Raw genomic sequence first — 19,659 nt, 5'->3', positions numbered from 1 at the left:
CCCGTCTTTATCCCTCTGCAACCCTTGCTGGCTGTTCTTGCACCAACTCTATGCCCGTCTCCATCCATATCTACACCATCTCCATCATCCCCAGCTCCACCTCACACATCCGCATCCACCTCCAGCTCCATCTTTATCATCTGCATCTCCATCACCCACATCGCCAAGTCCCTCTCTCTTCCATGTGAGGATGCACAGGGAACGTGGCTGCTTATGAACCAGGTTGAAGCCCTCATAACATTGACAAGAGTGAGAAATAACTCACCACCCAGGTTATTTTTCTGTAACTGCCGGGCTAATGTGGGTACTCTTCTACCCGCCCAAGCAATGAGTCTACCAATCCCACCCTGAGGGATGCATTTACTAGAGCTTTGCAGCCTGGATGTCAGAGGATAGAAATGAAGACAAGGGTGCTGGGAAGACAGTTCGGGTGAAGACCAATGAATCAACAAGAAAGCCGGAAGTTGTGGCAAGCAGTTTAGGGAGTATTCTTTAGGAGAGCCTAAGGTATTGTCTCCAGGGGCACTTACTATAGGGCAGGACCGAGGACAGCACCGAGTGTCCCGGGACTCCTCTTCTGCACACTTCCTCCTCACTGGTTCCTAGAACTTGTAGCTACACACTGACTGTCTGGTTCACAAGCAACTTCCTTGTTCCCTGAGTTCAAGCGCTGGAGCTGTGCATTATGCTGTATAGGCAGCACTCCGTGTGTTTGACGCTTGACTTCAGTGTGGCTGTGCCCACTGGAGCCCTACAGAGGTCAATTCTGAAGTGTAGATACACTTGGCTACTTTGTTGCTTATAGCTGCTCTTATACTCCAGGCTTTACTTGGACCTCATCAATTCCCTAGAAAGGTCCCTTTTCTGTGCTAGAGTGCTAGCCAAACAGCCATACTTGGCTGTCCTGGCTCCTCAGGCTCTCTGGCCAGGGCCTATTCTGTACACTTGGCTATCCTGGCTCCTCCAGGCTCTCTGACTTGAGCCAATTCACTATATTTGGCTGTCCTGGCTCCTCACATTCCTCTGACAAGACAGAGTTCTCCTCATCATGGCCTTATGTTCTAGCATTTCCGCACCATCAGTGGTGCCTAGCCCTTCGTTAGTGAGAGCCTGGCTCTACTGTTCACCACACAGAGATTTGCTCCAGTCTCTGCTCTCCTAAAGCTCTATGGAGCTGCTTGTCCACCTCTGTGAGAAATGGGTGTTTCTCACAGTTTTTATACAGCCTGACTTTCCACTAAACAAAGCACTGACTCCCAAAGTGGCTTAGTCAGCCTCCTGCCCTATGCACACAGTGTGTCACAGTCAGGGTCAGTGTCCTGTCTCAGATCCCAGCATCCTGCTTGAACTTCCCCTCCTCTTTCGATGGAGGTTTAGATGACAGTACTGAGTTTTGTTTCTGCTGGCTTCTGGGAGCGGAGAGTTTCATGCTGAGCTTCAGCTGACCTTTACCTGCGTCCTGGGGCTGGGGCACGAGCAGGATGGAGTTCGTGCTTCCAGACCCCACAGAATGCTTGGAAATATAAATAGCAAGCCCTGAACCGCACAGGAAGGAGCAGCCACAGCTGAGGCTGGGAGCAGTTCTCTTGCTCTTCACCGGTGAAGGCTGCCCTACCTTTCAGAGTCACCAAGCGGTTCCATTGTTTGCTTCTTTGTGTGTGTGTGTCTGTGTGTATGTCTGTCTGTGTAAACAGGATCTCATATAGGCCACAATGAACTTGAACTCAGCCTATAGCCAAGGATGGATGACCTTGAACTTCTGATGCCTCCACTGCCCAAATGGAGAGGAAAGGTGTGTGCTACCGTGGCTGGGTTGTGTGCTGCTGGGGATTGAACCCAGGACCTCACGGATGCTAGGCAAGCACGCTACCAGCTGAGCTACCGCAGAGTTGCCCTCAGGTTGATGATGCCTGGGAAAACATGAGAAAAGGCAGTATAGTGTGTAGTGTGCACTTGGGTCGTGTGTCACTGCCAGCCCCGGTTTCCCAAATACCTTTTTTAAAAAAAAATAATTTAAGTAGAAAATTGCTTTCAGTGATAAACTGACAAAAGTAGATTATACTGTTTTTGTTTTGTTTTGTTTTTGTTTTTTTTAGAGGCAGGGTTTCTCCGTGGAACAGTTCTAGCTGTCCTGGAACTCACTTTAAAGACCAGGCTGCCCTCAAATGCACAGACCACCTGCTTTTGAGTCCTGGGATTAAAGGCATGAGCCACCATTGCCCCATGATTGTATTGTTTTAAGTGTTGGAGTTATTGCAGAATTAGTTGGCAACCCATTGTTGTTCACCCAGATTATCCACAATAATCTATTCTCAAGATTCACCGTTCTAGATGTCCCAGGCCCCAGTAGTGTCCTGTGGCCACCTGTGTACGTGCCTGAGTACGACCTGAAGGCCTCCAACATCCTACATCTCCATCTGGCTGTGATGTGCTTAGACTTGGATATTATTCCCTTGCCAGTTTTGTATTCTGTTCAAGCTATGTTTATTTAGGGGAGAGGTCAAAACAGTTTTCTCACCTGACTTGATTTAGTTATTTCTTCTTGTTTCTTACCTTGCCCGACTCTGTCATTCCTGGCACTTAGATACCTCTATTTCCAAAAGCCAAGCACCTCCTACTGCCTCCATGCAGATCAACCCACCCATGTTCTGTGATCATTGATCACCGAGTCTGTCCTCAGGTCCAGCAGCATCTGACCTACTCAGAGACAGGGTCTTATTGAGCCCAGCCTCCAAGCATGAACTGAAGATGGTTCTGAGAGCAGATGAAGGGGAACTGTGCTGCGTACCCAGCCTGTCTGGCCCCATGAGCTCATTGAGGACAGATCCATGTACAGAATATATATGTATCCATGTACAGATCCATGTACAGAATATATATGTATCTCTTACCACTCATAGGAAGGGGATCCCTCCTCACCAGTGAAATCATAGTCTGTGGTAGCCACTCTGCTTTTCTCTGTCCATGGGAATTCTGATTTGGGACTGTTCCCCTCTTTGGGAAGGCTCTCTTGCTGTCCTAGGCCACACATTCCTTTTCTCCTTCTACACCAGTTTTGTCTCTTCCCACCTTAAGCAAGCGAGGTAGATCCTTTAGTCTTTATGGAAGTGGCAACTAGCAATTTGATGGAGAAAGTTGGCAACATAAGGGTAGGTCTTAATCCAAGGCCCAATGTCCAAAGGCACAGACACACTGTGACACCTCCACCTCCATGTCCCTGATGTCAGAGGCCTAGGTGGGTGTTCTGGCTGTACCCATTTGAGGTTGGGGACAGGTCTCTCAGCACTCAGACACTGCAGAAGGAGGGCTCTGTGTCCCACACAGGAGATTTTCCTCTTTCTTTACCTCTAGATAGTAGCTGTATTCCTTCTGGAGACTCAGCTCCAGGTACCCTGAAGACCTATTTGTTCCTGTTACATAGGATACCACCCTGCAGCAAGCATGGTTCTAACTCTCCTCCAGTGCGTGGCTGACAGTAGTGACATGGAGGGAGTGGGGTCAGGAGAAGGCTTGGTGACTCTCAGCTTACTCACCCAGGCAGGACACACAAGCAGACATCTGTGATTAGCTACAAAGCGCTGCGGGAAAGGGGACCCTGCTTGTATTTCTGTGTTACACTTTTATACTTTTCAAGTCAGGCAACTGAAGCAGCTCTGCTACCATTTGAGAAGCTATTCCCATAGGAGGGTCAGCCTGCCAGTCAACAATAAATACCTGGCTCTTGAGGGTGGGACTCAGGTTTTCAGATGGCAGGAGCTTGGCAGCCAAACACATCTCTTTCCCAATCATTCCTCCAACTGTATTGGTCTATCATTTGTGTTTCAGCTGCTCCCTAAGGACAAAGGCAAGAACTCAGCTTCATCCCTGGCCCAGTCCCTGCTTGGGCACAGTTACCTCTTCCTTTTGCCATTATAAGGGAAATGGCCCCTGGTATAGCTGTAGGTGTTAGCCTCAGTGTGATCCAGACACTTGCTCTGGCTGCTTGTCTCTGGGGGTTGTGCATGACAATGAGCAGGGAGAGAGGAGACTGAATCGGCTCCATCACTGTCTCCCCTCCCTTGTTGACAAGCTCCTTCCTATAGCAGGACTTTCTGGACCTACCAGCAGTTAAATGATGGCATACAGACTTATTAACTTTTATTAGCTTAGGTGTATAGCTTGCGCTCTCTCTCAGCTAGCTTAACTAACCCTCCCTTATCTCTCCCTCAGTCCTGGTGTGTCTGACCACCCAGAGTCTGTCCACTCCCCCACCCAGAAGTTCTGCCTTCCCTTTCCTGCTTAGCTATTGGCCGTCAGCTCTTTATTAAGTCAATCAACAGGCAGGGAGGAAGAGTGTTTACAAAGTACTGAGGCAGGTGATGAACCATAAGAATGAAACACTGCCTGAGGGGCCAGCCCCTGCTGTTCTTCTTTCCAGGTCTCTCTTGAAGGTACCCAGGGGGAAGAGTGTGGGTGGGGGCAAGATTTGGTCTTGCGAGATATTCAGGGTTGCTGTTTAATATAAAACATTTACCTGTCTTAAGTCTAAGTCACTTTGCTAAAGTAGCTGACCAGTTTGTCCAAGTTTCTCGGAAGCCAGAAAACTTCAGTCTCTGGCTTTTAGCACCTCATAGAAAAACAGCAGTGGATTAAGCAAAGTCACCTTTATTCTCTCTCTGCAGGGACTGCAGGGCTCTAACTCTTAGCCTGCTAGTTGAAGGAAAAAAAGAGGACACTTTGAAAAGTGATTTTAATCTTTATTGCTAAGTTCTCTCTAAAAGTTTTCTATGAAAGTTCTCTAAGGAAAGGGAGTAAAGGGGGAGTCTTTAGTCTTTGTCCTCAGCGCTTATACATCTTTCAGAATACATGATCACACGATTAAAAGTTCATCACGAGTTTACATATAAATTCGAATCATATGTTCAATAAGAAGTTTACAACAGAGAATGTTTACATGCATACTCATTAAGACTAGATAGTCATTATCTGTCACTAGTTCATGGGGAGTTCAAGACCATAACTAAGTTATCATTGAAGTTTTGTATAGATAAACCCAGTCAATATTTTATCTTCTGTCCTTGCACCTATAGTAAATTGTTAGCTCATTTTTTTATGGCCTTTGGTTAATTGTTTTACAGCCTCTTGGAATGTGCTGTAAGTCGGAGAATGCCTACTTGCTGTCTTAGAACCAATTAACTTGTGTGACACTAAGACTGGCAGAGTTCTCAATGCAGTTTTGATGATCAGAAAGAACTTAATAGCAGTCCGATTATGAAAGAGCTTAGTAATTACTAATATAATTCCTTATGCAATAGTAGAGCTTAATAATTACTAATATAATTTTAGGAACTCTTGTAGAATCATCATTAATTACAAAATCATCAATTGTCTATATAGCACCACTACAAGACAGTGCATCTTCGTTGTTCTGCAGAGATCTGCTCCAAAGGATGGGCTAATACCTAGTGATTGTTATATATGTTTAATAAGACCAGGAAAAGCATGTTAATAGCAAGAATCTTTCCTCAGATGTAATCTCTTTATCCTTGCCTAAAGGAGCAAGCCTGTCAGAAACTTTCCAGTCCGCGGCGGAACCACCTCAGGAAGATCACCTGCTCGTTTTTTCTCTTTGATGGCTCCTGGCAAAATACCAAAATCAGCCAGTATTCAGCTCTTTGCCAGTGCAGCAATCAACAATCAAATATGGAGAGACAACCAACACACAGTACACCCCAACACAGCACCTTTCCAACAGATAATGAAGAATACATTTCAATCCACAAAGGATAAGTCTTGGGGCTTGTGTGAAAACTGTCTTATCACCTGTGCACTTGATTTCAGACCTTCTTAATGCCTTTCTTTTTTCCTCTTCCCTCCACCTTTGTTTTTCAGCTGCTGATGTTAAATTTGTCACAGAATACACAGCACTTAACGTTTCTCAGAGAAGGAGCATCTCCTCTGGGTGCCATGCATTTCTTCATCCATTTCTTTATTTGTTTTTTTGCTGAGTTGTCCAAAGTGCCTTTCTTTTTTAGAAAATTTATTTATTCATTTTATTTTACATCCCAACCAGTTTCCACCCTCTTCTCTTCTCAATCCTCCCCCATCTCCCCTCCCCCACCCACTCCTCTCTCTCTCTCTCTCTCTCTCTCTCTCTGTCTCTCTCTCTCTCCCTCTCTCTTTCTCTCGGTTTTTCAAGACAGGGTTTCTCTGTACAGCCCTGGCTGTCCTGGAACTCACTCTGTAGACTAGGCTGGCCTCCAACTCAGAAATCCACCTGCCTCTGCCTCTCAAGTGCTGGGATTAAAGGCGTGTGTCACCACTGCCCAGCTCTCTTTCTCTTAAAAAAAAATAAAAAGCAAAAAAAAAAAGGCAGGGCAGAGTGCCTCTCTTACTTAATCATCAGGCAGGTCTGCCTTTCACCTTGAGAAACATCTGCAGCACACACCGGAGGGAGCATCAGCAGGCTGCCTGGGGCAGATGTTGTCAATCTGTTTGGAGAAGAAAGGAAACCAAGACAGACTATTTTATCAGTGCTAGTCACGGGGCAGAGGCCTGGTCCGGGCTCTGTTAACTCTCCATTTCCTTCCACTCTGTCCTGGAAGTATGTGAGTTCCTGGTCATAATTTCATGGACAGCGTGAGGGATGACATCATGGTGGCTTCAGAGAGTTTTCGTAGCACCTGTGTATGTATCAAACATAGCCTTGGAATGGGAGGAGTTTGAAGTAGATGGCTCCACCTACAGGCTCCATCCTCTTGGTCACAGGACACTTAGGGTTGAATGTATAGTCTTTGCCTTATCTTTTTCTCACCATTTTTGTTTCTGAGATGGGGGTTACCAGCAAATGTGAAGGGAGGATAGGAGGGGGAAGGAAAGTGAGAGGGGGAAATACAAAAGATCAGAACAGGGGCTGGAGAGGTGGCTCCACGGTTAAGGAGCATCAACTGCACTTCCAGAGGACCTGGGTTCAATTCCCAGCACCCATATCCCAGCTCACAACTGTCTCTAACTATGGTCTCAGGGAGTTTGATACCCTCCTCTAGCCTCCTTGGGGAAGCCCAGAGGTGATTCGCGCACGCGCGCACACGCACAGAGAGAGAGAGAGAGAGAGAGAGAGAGAGAGAGGCAAAACATCCATACATGTAAAAGCATAGTGTGTGTGTGTGTGTGTGTGTGTGTGTGTGTGTGTGTGTGTGTGAAGCTTACCTAGCTCATGAGGGGCTGGAGGACAGGGCTGTGGCTCTGTTGTCTTGAGTCTGGTCCATCACAGCCCCTGGCATGTAGCATAATAAATAACTACATGGCTTTAGGATAAGAGTAGGTGATCTGGGCTGCAGTAACATAGGCAGAAAGAAAATGGGGGGTGACAGGACTCAGGGTGGAGGCATTAAGGGTGGTCACAAAGCCCTGCTTTGGGGGGAAGGCAGGCACAGGGAAAGCACGCTGGTGGCAAGGAAGAGCTCATTCCGGACAGGCCAAGCAGAGGTCAAGAGAGGCTTCGGAGCCAAGTGTTCCAGCCGAGGCAAAGAAATCGAAGTCCCATGGACTGCTGCGGTCAACAAGAACACCACAGGAGATGGCTGAGGATCATCAGCAAGGATTTTGAAGCAGGGAAAATAGCTTCCGGCTGATTCTGCACCCAGAAATGGATAGCTTCCCTTGATTGCCAAGCTCAGAAGTGACAAGGCCAGGAACAGCCCGGAAGGCAGCCCTCAGCCCAAGCGTGCAGAGACCTCTGTGAAAAGATTAGGCTTTTAAAAACCACTAAGCCATGCCTCTGAGTCTTTACTGTCCCAACTACGTTCTCTCTGGTTTTGCTCTCTGAGGCAGGGTCTATTCATGTATCTTGGCTACCCTGAAACTTGCAATGTAAACCCTGTAGCCCTCGAACTTGCTTTGTAGTAGAGGGTGACTCTGATCTCCTGGTCTTCCTGTCTCCACATCATAAGCACAGGCCTTCACCATCATGCCTACCCCTGAGGAAAAAAAGTTTTGACTTTTCAGTTGGACAAATAAAAGGTGTCCGTCAGGGATGTCTTAGTCGGTGTGCTATTGCTGTGAAGAGGCAACATGGTCAGGGTAACTCTTACAAAGGGAAGCATGCAGTTGGGTCTGGCTTACAGTTTCAGAAGTAGTAACCTATTGTCATCACGGCAGGAAAAATGGCGGTGCACAGGCAGACATGGTGGTAGCTGAGAATTCTATATTCAGATCTTCAGGCAGCAGGAAGAGAGACCCGGGGCCTGGCTTGGGCTTCTAGAACCTCAAAGCCCACCCCCAGAGAAAATACTTTCTCCAGCAAAGCCACACCTACTACTCCTTCTAAGGAGTGCCACTCCCTGATAACTAAGCATTCAAATACATGAGCCTACAGGGGCCATTCTTTTTCAAACCACCACAAGGGAAAAAGGGCAATATGGCAGCAGGTGCAGGGGTCAAGGTGAGAAACACTTGCATGGAGAGCAGACCCAAAGCCTGGCCAGGATCAGTGTGATACAGTGAAAGAAGAGACCTACACCCACACATCACTCCAGGAGGCCCTCAATCCTGCCAACATCCCTCCCCATCCATTGAGCCTTAGAGAGACCAAACTGTCCTAGTCACCAGTCCCTCCAGGCAGACAGAGTCTGGAAACAAAATAAGTATGACCTCATAGACTAAGCCTCAAAATCTTTATAACTCAATTACCTCCAAGATATCAATATTTCAAACAGCTACCATTTGTGTAGGTATATTTTAAACTATTTTCTATTACTACTGTCGAATGAGAAAAAAAATAGATCTCCAAAGAAAAAAGTACTGGAAGCTGGATATGGTGGTTTGTGCCTGTAATCCTAGCACTCTGGAGGTTGAGGCAGGAGGATTGCAATAAGTTCTGAGATGGCCTGGCCTACTTTGTGAGACCCTGTGTAAGATATAAATGCTCATGGTTGGTTTTCAATGATGCCTAGAGCCAGGTTATGTCTAGCTGCAAATAAACAGAACTTGAAAGACCTCTGCTAATGCATCCGAGCTATCCCTGCATACACAAACTCGGCTAAGCTGCTCCCCCAAACTTAGAACATTACAAACAGTGCACCTGCCTACAAGGTCACGTGTCTGGTAAGCTTTAGAGACATGAAATGTAGAGCCCACACACGGTCTTTATTGAGAAACACAAATGAAAGCAGCGGAGGGGATAAGAGATCAATGGTGTATATGTAAGATTGTCCCCCCGTCCCAGCCCTACCCCCGATCTCTGGGCAAAGTGGGGAGGAGGAAGCGGCTTGCTTGTGTTATTGCTTAACAACTGTTCTATGTTCAGCTAGCCCACCTGACACCCTAGGCTGAAACCCCACTTTGCAAAGCCATGAAATAAACTGCCTTGTTCTCCCTATGCTGAGTCTCCAGTGCACCTATTATGAAGCGAAGATTACTGCTTCTCACGCCTGTCTCAAAGCACAAAACAAATAAAAGTTCTGCCGTTCCACCATATGTTTTTATTTATGCTGTTACTTAAAAATGTATATCAGTGGCCAACTGTGAAGTCTTTACACTTAAAACAAGTCAAGTAAGAGAGACTCTCGAGTCAATAAAACCCTAGCAGGCAACATCTTCATAATGGGTTCGTTGTGGCTCGTGCAAAACATTGACCACGTTGCTGGCTCTGTGCTTCTCTGAGCCAGTTCCTTCTTTTGATTGAGAACACAATGCACCAATACTGCAGTCTTCAGAGCCTATTTCTTTTGTTTTCATCAAATCCATCTGACCTGCTGATTCACTATTTAATGAGCTAATCAATTGAATAATGCACCGCCGAAGCACATTCTTGAAAACTGAAAACGACTGTCGCCATGAATGTCAGCTCTCGAAGGGTCAGTCTGTCACAGAAATGGAGACCTGGCTTCAGATGCGTTCTGGGTCCTGCCGCAGAATTACGCCATGCCTGATACAATTCCCAGAAGCCATTTTGGCATCCTGAGCTTTGAAGTCTTTATCCTGTACTGGAATCTGTTTCATTGTGTGTGACACTTTTCTGTTTTGTTTTACGGCCTCTAATATTTAGGGGGCACATTATTCTAGTGGTGTCAGATCAAAACTGCTGAATCAATGAAGACAACCATTCTCTGGGAAAATGTTTTTCATCAGCCAGAGGAAGTCTGGGTTCTACACTCAACGAAGGCATCCCTACACCCACCTCTGTCCCACCCACATCTGAGCTTGGACAGTACCAAGCCAAGGCAGGAAGGAGCAATACACTCCTGGGGGGGGGGGCACAGTGTCTTTGTGTGTGTTCCTTGCGTAAGCATGCCTTACAGAAGGTCCTGAGTCCCGACAGGCCCGTGGTAGCATCACTGCTAAGGTAGTGATGAGGAAGAGCCAAGGCAGAGAAAGAGAGAGAGAGAGAGAGAGAGAGAGAGAGCCCTTCAGACTATCAGAAGCACAGTACAGTGTTGTAGCACCCTGGGAAGACTAAGTTAGAAAGACTGACTCCTGCTGTGCTGTTTGAGGCCATCTGCACAGCCTTTGTTTATCTTGGCTGTCTCTACTCAGAAACTCAGCTTCTTAGACCCTCCACTGCTCACCCTTCAACAAAGGAAATCAGAGTGTGTGTCTCAAAGGCTTGTTGGAAGATCGTGTAAACACGGAATCGGTTAGAATTTGGTGATGTGATGCAGTAGCCGTGTCTTCTCCCATATGAGGGGCTCTTTACTTCCTAGCACTAAGGGATATAGACTCAGTAATGGAAGCTGTTCCTTAAAGTGACCGTCCGTATTACATGGGCATGTTAGAATGTTGCATCTACTTTATTGTGTTTGGTTATGTCAACTCTGGTTTTCTTAAGCAACAGCCAAACATCCAGTTCTAGTCCTAAACTGTAAAAGTTTTGGGACATGACGGAGATAAACACAGAGCTGTGGACCAGAGCCAGCACTGACCTCCTCAGTGTGTACTGTCCAGTACGGAAAGGCATCTGGGCATAACACTGGAAACCTCGAAGTTCTTAGAACCCTGTGGCTTCAAGCTTCAATACCCAAGTTCGGAAAGACTAAGTAGTTCAGCCAGAGTTGGACAACCGAGAGCATGTGGCTATCACTTGACAGATGTCTGCCCACCATGCCTGTGATGGCTATTCTTGGTTGTCAACTTGAATATCTGGAATGAACTACAATCCAGAATTAAAGGGCTCACCTGTGATCCAGATCTTGAGGCTGGAAGACACAAGTCTCTGACCTGGATCTTGGAATGGAGATCTTGAGGCATAATGGCCATGAAGAGCTTAGGCCCAGGCAAGGTAGTATACAGCTTTAATCCCAGGAGACTAAGGCAAGGAGATCTCTGGGTTCAAGGTCAGCCTGGGACAAGCAAGACCCAGATCCAGGGGTGGTGCTACACACCTTTAATCTGGACCACACCTTCTGCTGGAGGCCTACCTAAGGGCATTAGAAGAAGGAAGACTCACTCTTCTTCACCTGCTTACACTTACTTGCTAGCACAACTGTTGGAACCTACTTCTACTGAAGACCAGCTGAAACAACTAGCCTCGTGGGACTGAGCAACTGCTAGATTCCTGGACTTCCCATTCACAGCTGACCATTGTTGGGATAGTTGGACTACAGACTGTAAGTCATCACAATAACTTCCCTCAATAGAGAGAGACATTCCATAAGTTCTGTGACTCTAGAGAATCCTGATTAATACGATGCCCTTGCTCTTTCTACATCACTCTAACCTGGAGATGGATAGCTGACGGACCAATCAAGGGCTTGGTCCATGAGAATCACATTCTGCCTCATGTCCCTCCATGTTATGAAGGCTAATCCTAACCTCCAGGGTGGCTTTGAGTGGCTTGCTTGAGTGGGGTCACATGAAGGAACTGGGATGAATTCTGAGACTTAGGGAAATTCTACTAGGGCTTTGACCTCTTGGGTACCTCATAAGGCTGAAGTGCTGCTTGGTGGGAGTCAGTTATTGACTAACTGAACAGTACTTGGGTCTGCATCACCTCAGGATAGCTGTGACAGGCCACTTCTGCTCCTTATTGTCCTCTCATCTGTTTCAGCTCCCTGCAGATCATGAGGGCCTTTGAGAAGGTCTCAGTGTCCCAGCATCTCTTCTCTACTTTTGAAGGCCTGAGAGAGGAGCCCGCATGTGGAACAGGGTAATTCCCAGATAAGATGGGGGGGGGGTGCGTCGAGGAGCCCTCCAGAGGATGCAGACTCCCAGGCCCTGGACTGGATGAAAGCGGCCCACAAAGGGTAGAAAAGAGTACGGTCACCACCTTGACTCAGCAAACAGTGAGAGAAAAATGTAGACCTGGGACTGGAGAAATTGGGAGAGATGTTGCTTCCAGACAGGCTTGATGGATTCGGGTCACATGAAGGAGACATTCCCATAAGAATTGATTGCTGAGGAAGGATGTGGACTCACCTTCCCTGAAGGTCTTTAAGGATAGCATTAATTTCTACCTGTCTGTGGTCAGTTAAATAGGTTCAGCTTGAAAGGACAAAATGCATCGAAGTGATGGCCAAGGTCTCTCCTTGCCCTGCCTGTCTGATTCCTCAATCCTTGAAAGTTTCACTCATAATACATTTTGGAAAATGAAAAGTATATCTGGGCTCTCTGCTCAGGACTCCTGCATGTCTTGGTGTGCACATTGTGAAAGGCAGTTCAGACCAGAGAAATAGTCTGTATTTTGCCTCTCGTAGGTATCAGTTTATGAGAACAGCAGGATGGTATAGATCATTCAGAAAGGCAGTGCAGGATTTACAACTGAGAATCCATCTCTCCACAGGCAGAAAGGCCATCATTAAGAAAATGGATGACAGGCAGATGCCCTGGAGGATGTGAGGAAAGAGGGACCCTCATTCCTGGCCGGTGAGAGTGTGAACTGGTGCAAACACTGGAAATCAATGTGGAGAGTCCTCACACAACTGAAATAGAACTCATATATGGCTTAGCTAACCCATTCCTGTACATAAACTCAGAGACTCCGTGTCCTACCACGGAGGCACTTGCATATCCAACTTATAGCTGCTATTTCCAGATCAGCAAGGAAACGCACCAGTCTAGATGGCCATCAGTGGATGACTGGATAACAAAAATATGGTACATATGCTCCATGGACATTTATTCAGCTGTAAAGAAAAATTAATGTTCAGGACAATTTCCATTTATAGAACAATGGATGAATCTAGAAAATACTACACTCAGCAGTGTGACCTAGACCCAGAAAGATGAGAGTCACATCTTCTCTCTCATACGGGGACCCTAGCTTTTAATGTTTAAATATGGGTATATTTAGTGTGAGGGTGGGGATAGGCTGTAGAACTAGAAATGGACCACAAAAGGGGAATGAGGCTTCTCAGGAAGGGAGGCAGCGAGGGCACAGAGCACAGGGAAACAGAAAGATGGTTCCCAGGATGAACGGCTACAAGGGAAAGAAGGCGGGGGAGAAGGGCAGGAGAATCAACAAAAATAAATTGTACTTGAAAATCCTTATGGAAACATACTATTTTATATGCTGGTTTTAGAAACTAAACAGGCACTGCAGGCAAATTCGGGACCTCAGCACATTCTAGCAGAGACCTTGCTGAGTCTCTACAGATGCAGGTTCCGAAGCCCTAGGGAGTGGCTGACTGGGAGAAAACCCACCGCAAGGAGGAGGGAGACAGAGACCCTGGGGACCCACACTGCATGAGTAGCCTTCAGTAGGCTGAGCTCTGGGAATCTGAGATTCACTCAGGGTGAACAGACTTCCCACAACACTGTGGATCCTAGAACTTCCAATAGGACAGGCAAGCTCACCAGCTTTCCAAGAAGGACCACGCTGCACAACAAACACGAAGAGATCCCCTGTGATGACGAACAGAAACCATTAAAAGAGTCACATTCACAAATATGTGTTCAGTGGGCAAAGCACTGTGGAGGAGATCAGGGCTTTGTAACATTCTGACGTCAGCCAAGAGAGCAACGGGGCCACTGGGTGTACTGTGTGTCGTTGTCTTGAGCATTGTGTCCCTATCTTAATGAGCAGAACCTTAGGCTGGCTGGATCCTGGGTCACTGCTGACATCACCTGAGGACCGGTGGAGAGGCTGCTTCCGTCTCCATGGAAACAGCATGTATTCAGGCAAACTGGAGTCCTTTTCAATGGGAGGAAATAGCCATTTACAAGCCAGTAGTTTTGTGCCAAACAAATGGGTACCACACATCACTTACGCTTTATTATAAGGTGGAAATCAGGGAGTTAAAATACCTTAGTCTTATAAAGTGCTTTAAGTATATGCCTATTTGGTCCTTCCTCTAAATATTTATAATTCTCCAAAAGTCTCTCCCTTAAGTGCCTTCATTTACTTATTCATAGCAAATGCTGATTGAATGGCAATGTATAAATACTGAGATGTAGATATTAATGAGGTATGACCTCTGCCCTCAGGAAGCTCACAGTCAGATACATAAACGACACCAGTTCACAGTGCCCTCTCAGACCCTGGTTTGCCAGGGGGCACCTGAAGGGTGTGTGTGCTGCTGCGGGCCCTGGGCTCCTTCCTGAGCTCTTTGAAAGCAGCCTGCAGAGTTAGTGCTAAAATCCCCAGAGGCATCCCAGAGCTGGATGTGTGGGTGTTAGGATGAGAAGTTCTTTAGCTACATAGTGAGTGGTAAATGAGACCCTGTCTTTTAAAATAACAGCCACAAAGCTCTAGGATGGGGACCTGGGAAGCTTGAACTCTGGGGTGATTGGCAGAAGGTCCTGGAAGGTGGTCCACAGGCAAGCCTGGGAGGTGTCACCTGGGGGCACATGGTCCGAGGCTGAGGGGCGCTCGAGCTGGATGATGTCTGCACGTGAGCTTCTGAGCTGGGCTAGTCAGAGCTCAGGGTGTCCTGGGATGAGGCAAGGTGGCTGGTACGATGAAAGAAGGGGGCTGCGCAGGTAGCGTGTGTAGACTTCCCTGCGGCAGTACGTGTGCAGCCTGGCTACATGCATCTGTGAGGTCTGCCATACACCTTCAGCGTCCTCCATTCACACGGGATTCTCCACTTGCCCTACCATACATTTGCCAGGATACTGGGATGTTCTTGTCATCCTGGTTTCTCAGAGGTATGTCACTGCAGAGCAGGGTCAGTGCCTTCCAAATAAGGATCACTGGCTCTCGTCTGAGGAGCACTTGCTGTCCTGGTTATCAGACATGCACGGCTGTCCATTACAGATGAAACAGTGCCACAGTTAGATTTGCTTGGGAATCAGTATGTGTGCATGTGTGTGTACGCGTGTGTATGTGCATGTATATGTGTGCTTGCATGTGCATGTGTTTGTGTGTGTACATGTGTGCTTGCATGTGCATGTGTGAGTGTGTGTTTGTATGTATATGTGCATGTGTTTGTGTATATGTTCATGTGTGTGTTTGTGTGTGTATGTGCATGTGTTTGAGTGTATGTTTGTAGGCATATGTGTATGTATGTTTGTGCTTGCATGTGCATGTGTTTGTGTGTGTGCATGTGTGAGTGTGTGTTTGTGTGTGTGTGTACATGTATGTGTGTGCATGTGTGTGTTTGTGTATGTATGTGCATGTGTGAGTGTGTGTTTGTGTGTGTGTACATGTATGTGTGTGCATGTGTGTGTTTGTGTATGTATGTGCATGTGTGAGTGTGTGTTTGTGTGTGTGTGTACATGTATGTGTGTGCATGTGTGTGTTTGTGTATGTATGTGCATGTATGGTGTGTGCATGTGTGAGTGCGTGTTTGTGTGTATATGTGTATGCATATGTGTGAGTGTGTGTGTGCATATATGCATGCATATGTGTGAGTGTGTGAGTGCATGTGTATGCACATGTGTATATGTTCAGATGGAAAAGGCAAGGTTAGGGACAGGCAGAGGACAATGTCCACTCCAGGGACCTTTGCAGACATAATCATAGGCAGAACTTAGGTTTTTCTTCAAGGGAAGTAGAGTCACAAGTCAGAGAGAGTGGAGTCAGACAGAGGTGTGCTGAGCAGTCCCTGGAAAGACAGAGGAGGTAGAGAGAGCCAGAAACCTGACCCTGAGGTGGGGAACAGAGGCTGAGGGTGGAGTGGATTTTATGTGCCTGAGAGTCAAACATTGAATGCACTTTAAAATCCCCTGGGGAGCTTTCAGAGCTGATTGTGAGTCCAGGATCTGAGGGGCAACCTTGCACTCTGGACAAGTCATGCTAGAACAGGAATGGTGGACCTATGTCCGGGCTAACTCAGTCCCCAACACTACCTGGGGTGGCACATCTGGCACTTCATAGGCCTGAGGGAGTTTCTGCTCCTTCTCAGTATTATTCAAAGTCATTACAACAGCTCTGGTTTTAAACACCTTCCCCCAGTCCTTACAAGCCCTTCTCGAAATCTGTCCTTGACTCCCAGTGTTGTGTCCTATGAGATCATTGTCAAAAAAAAAAAAAAAAGCTGTTTTTTTTTTTAAATCATTTTATTTATTTTGCCAAAATTGCACTTTTGAGTCTATTGTTGGCAGTATCATCCTGGAGTTATCCCATACTCGACATTGGCATTGTGGAGGCCTGACACAAACCACTTTCCAGCCTGCTCAGATATTGATTTAATATCAGAGGGCCATTTTCTCTTCATCCTAACCAGATGCTAAAAGGAACTGGGGGTGGATGGCAAGGACGCGTCCTGAGCAAGCTGTCCTTCACCCACCCAACATCTCCCTCCATTAAACAGCTTGCTGCAGTGCTACAGCTATGCAAAAACAAACAAACAAACAAACAAACAAACAAACAAACAGCAGGCTAATCATGCTGCCTGATTAGAGATGGCCCTGTCTCCGAGGGACCCTTTCCATCTGCTTGATTTGCAGGGCCCTTTGCTCCTCTGGTTCAGGAGCTGAGTCCAAGGTCATTGTGTCCGATCGTTATGTAGACCCCTTCAGGGCTCTGGCAGGTGAGGCTTCTCTAGTTAAACACACTGACCACAGACACATGTTAGTAATGTCCTCCTTACCATCCACATTTCCCTTCTGGCTTGTTTTCTCTTCCTGGGGCTTCCAGCCTCCAGCCTCGTGCAGTACAGTAGCATCTTCAGAGAACATCTTTATTCTGCTCCCTAATCTCAAAGAAATGCCTCTGTACTTCTCTGCATATGCAATCCCTGTGAGACTGTATCTAATAACACAGGCAAATGTTGCCTCTAAAGCTGAGTGCATCTGCTTAAATTTGCATGTGGCATGCGCAAAAACAATAGTCCTCAAGGGGTTTGCAGCAGGCAAGCCTGGGAAAAGTTTAGCAGCCTGGGGTTCTGCATAGCTTGGGCAATAAGCACCTTCTTCTCCTAACAGTGCTCTTGCAGCCCGAGGCCCCTCTCCCCACTTTAAACAACAGGATAAGTTCCTCCTTCCTAGCAACCTTTCTTTTTAGAGGTTGCTCTCCATCCTAATGGATTCCAGAACCTATCTGGGTAAGGGAGGCAGGTATCAAGCTGGCCTGAGCTGGTCTTGTGCATGCACAGGACAGCAAACTGTCCACCGAGTGAACGTTCAGGGGGGAATCTCTCATTTATCTCCTTTCATGTCTTTGCAGAGTTGGGAGTGCACGTGATTAAGATCAGATGCATTATGGGAAAGGACAGGCAGAGTGAACGCTTACCTAACCCGAGCCTATCAATGCAGAGACCCATCCTCATCAGTGGAGACCAAAACCAGTAACCGGGGGCCCCTGAGCTCTCTGACTGAAGGACACCTGGGCTTGCTTTGTGGTCCGTGACATCAGTTTGTTTCTGAGGAACCTTTTCCTGCTACTTTGCAATCTGTGAGATTCGCTACTTCTTTCCTTAAAACATCAAGAACTTGGAAACACCAGGAACTAGAACTTGGTCCAGACATCAACACCCAGGGCTGGGTTGACAGAGGCATGGCCTCATAGGATCCATGCAATCCAGATGGACCCTGGCGTCTCCCAGGGAAGTCCTCATAGATTCTAGCTAATCCACCCCTATGAAGGCCAGTTCTGAGTCCTGCCGCCCTTGATGAAATGTGGGTCATTTTCAACATCAAGCAAAGGCTATTCAAGCACACAGTGTTGTGTGTAGCTTATTTGTTGTGCTCTCAGAGCAGGGTTCCATGTACCGCTCCTGGGGATGGCTCTGTATCATTTTCAGTTTGGAGGTGCTGCAGATGGAGCTGCTCTGAGCACCCCCGACTTTGCGACTGTTTATGAGCCGGTGCTCGGTCTAGTACAAAACTATGACACGTCTACAAGTAGTTGCACCCGAGTGACAAGTGACGGTCCTAACACAGCCAGACCTCTGCTGCTTCGTGTTCACAGCAGCCAGGATGGTTATCAGTCTTTAAGGTTGTGGCCATTCTAGCAAGTGTAGAGTGGGGTCAGAACTCTGCTTTGGGTTTGTGTTGCAGGAGTGTGTGCAGTGTGGCTGTAGGAGCTGAAGTTGTGTCTGCTGTTGGGCACCTGGCACTGGCGAGCTGGGTCTTGCCTCTCCTAGCCTTTCCAGAGGCCTATTGATTTTGTTTTCTATAAAAAGAATTGTCTTTATAATTTATCAGTTTTCTCCTTTTTCTTTTTAAAAATTCTATTGATTCTCTGTTATTTTCTTCCTTCCATCTGGCTGCGGATTTGTCTTTCTGCCTTCTTTTCCCAGATTCTCGACTTGGAAACTTACATTATTTCAACTTCTTCTTTTTTACAATGTAAACAGTGTGTGTATGTGTGTGTGTGTGTGTGTGTGTGTGTGTGTGTGTATGTACGCGCGCGCACGTGCGCGTGCTCGATGTAGATATATGGAGGCCAGAAATGGACACGGGATGTCTTTCTTAGTTGCTCTTCACCTTATTTTGGGGGGTATCTTGGAGGGCCTGTCATTGAACTCTGGTCTCACTGAATCAGCTAGACTGACTACAAGGAGCACCCAGTCTCTACCCACCATGCATTGGGGTTGTTGCCATGGACTCCTGTGCCTGGCTTTTAGCATAGGTGCTGGGGAACTGACCTCACATCTTCATGGACTTCACTGAGATCAGTTTTGTGACCTAGGTTTGTACTGGGTTTGGTCTAATGCTGCTTTTAGTATGATAAATTGGGTTCCCCAAATTACACAAGAATCTGTACGTCTACATATGAGACACTGAGGGAACCTGCTGTAGTTGGTTTTGCTTGGTAAATAAAGTTGCTGGTGGCCAGTTGCTGGGCAAGGAGACAGAAATGAGACTTTTAGGATTCCTGGACAAGGGACCAAGGAAGGAGGAAGGAAAGAAAGAGCTGCCATGATGGAGAAGGAAGATAGACACCACACCTGAGGGGTGCAGAAGACAGAGAGCATAGACAACATGTAGGTGCTGTCTATGGGCTTGTTTTTCTGTTTACAGCATCAAGGATGCTGTGTTCCACTGTGCCGGGTGTGAGTTACTCTGGCTTTCTCCTCTGCCCTTCACCTCACACAGGTTCTGGTGTCTGTTTGCTCATGTCTTTTGCCAGACTTGGAGGATTTCAGGGGCAGTTCCCTTTCCTTTCGCCTTCTCACACTCCAAGGTTCTGGATTTCCATTTCCTCTTACTGTATTGCAAGTTCCTGGAGCGCGACCCTGTTTGTCCATCTGTCCTCTCGCTTCGGCCTAGGTTGAATCCTTTAGAATGTGGTCAAGTCCACTGGTTCTGACAGCTCAGGTCTCACCGTGACTCGCTACACGTGTCTTCCCTGTTTAC

This window comes from Mus musculus, chromosome 8, assembly GCF_000001635.26.
Source record: "Mus musculus strain C57BL/6J chromosome 8, GRCm38.p6 C57BL/6J".
NCBI classification, from domain to species: domain Eukaryota; kingdom Metazoa; phylum Chordata; class Mammalia; order Rodentia; family Muridae; genus Mus; species Mus musculus.
Note: the sequence above shows the minus strand (reverse complement) of the source record.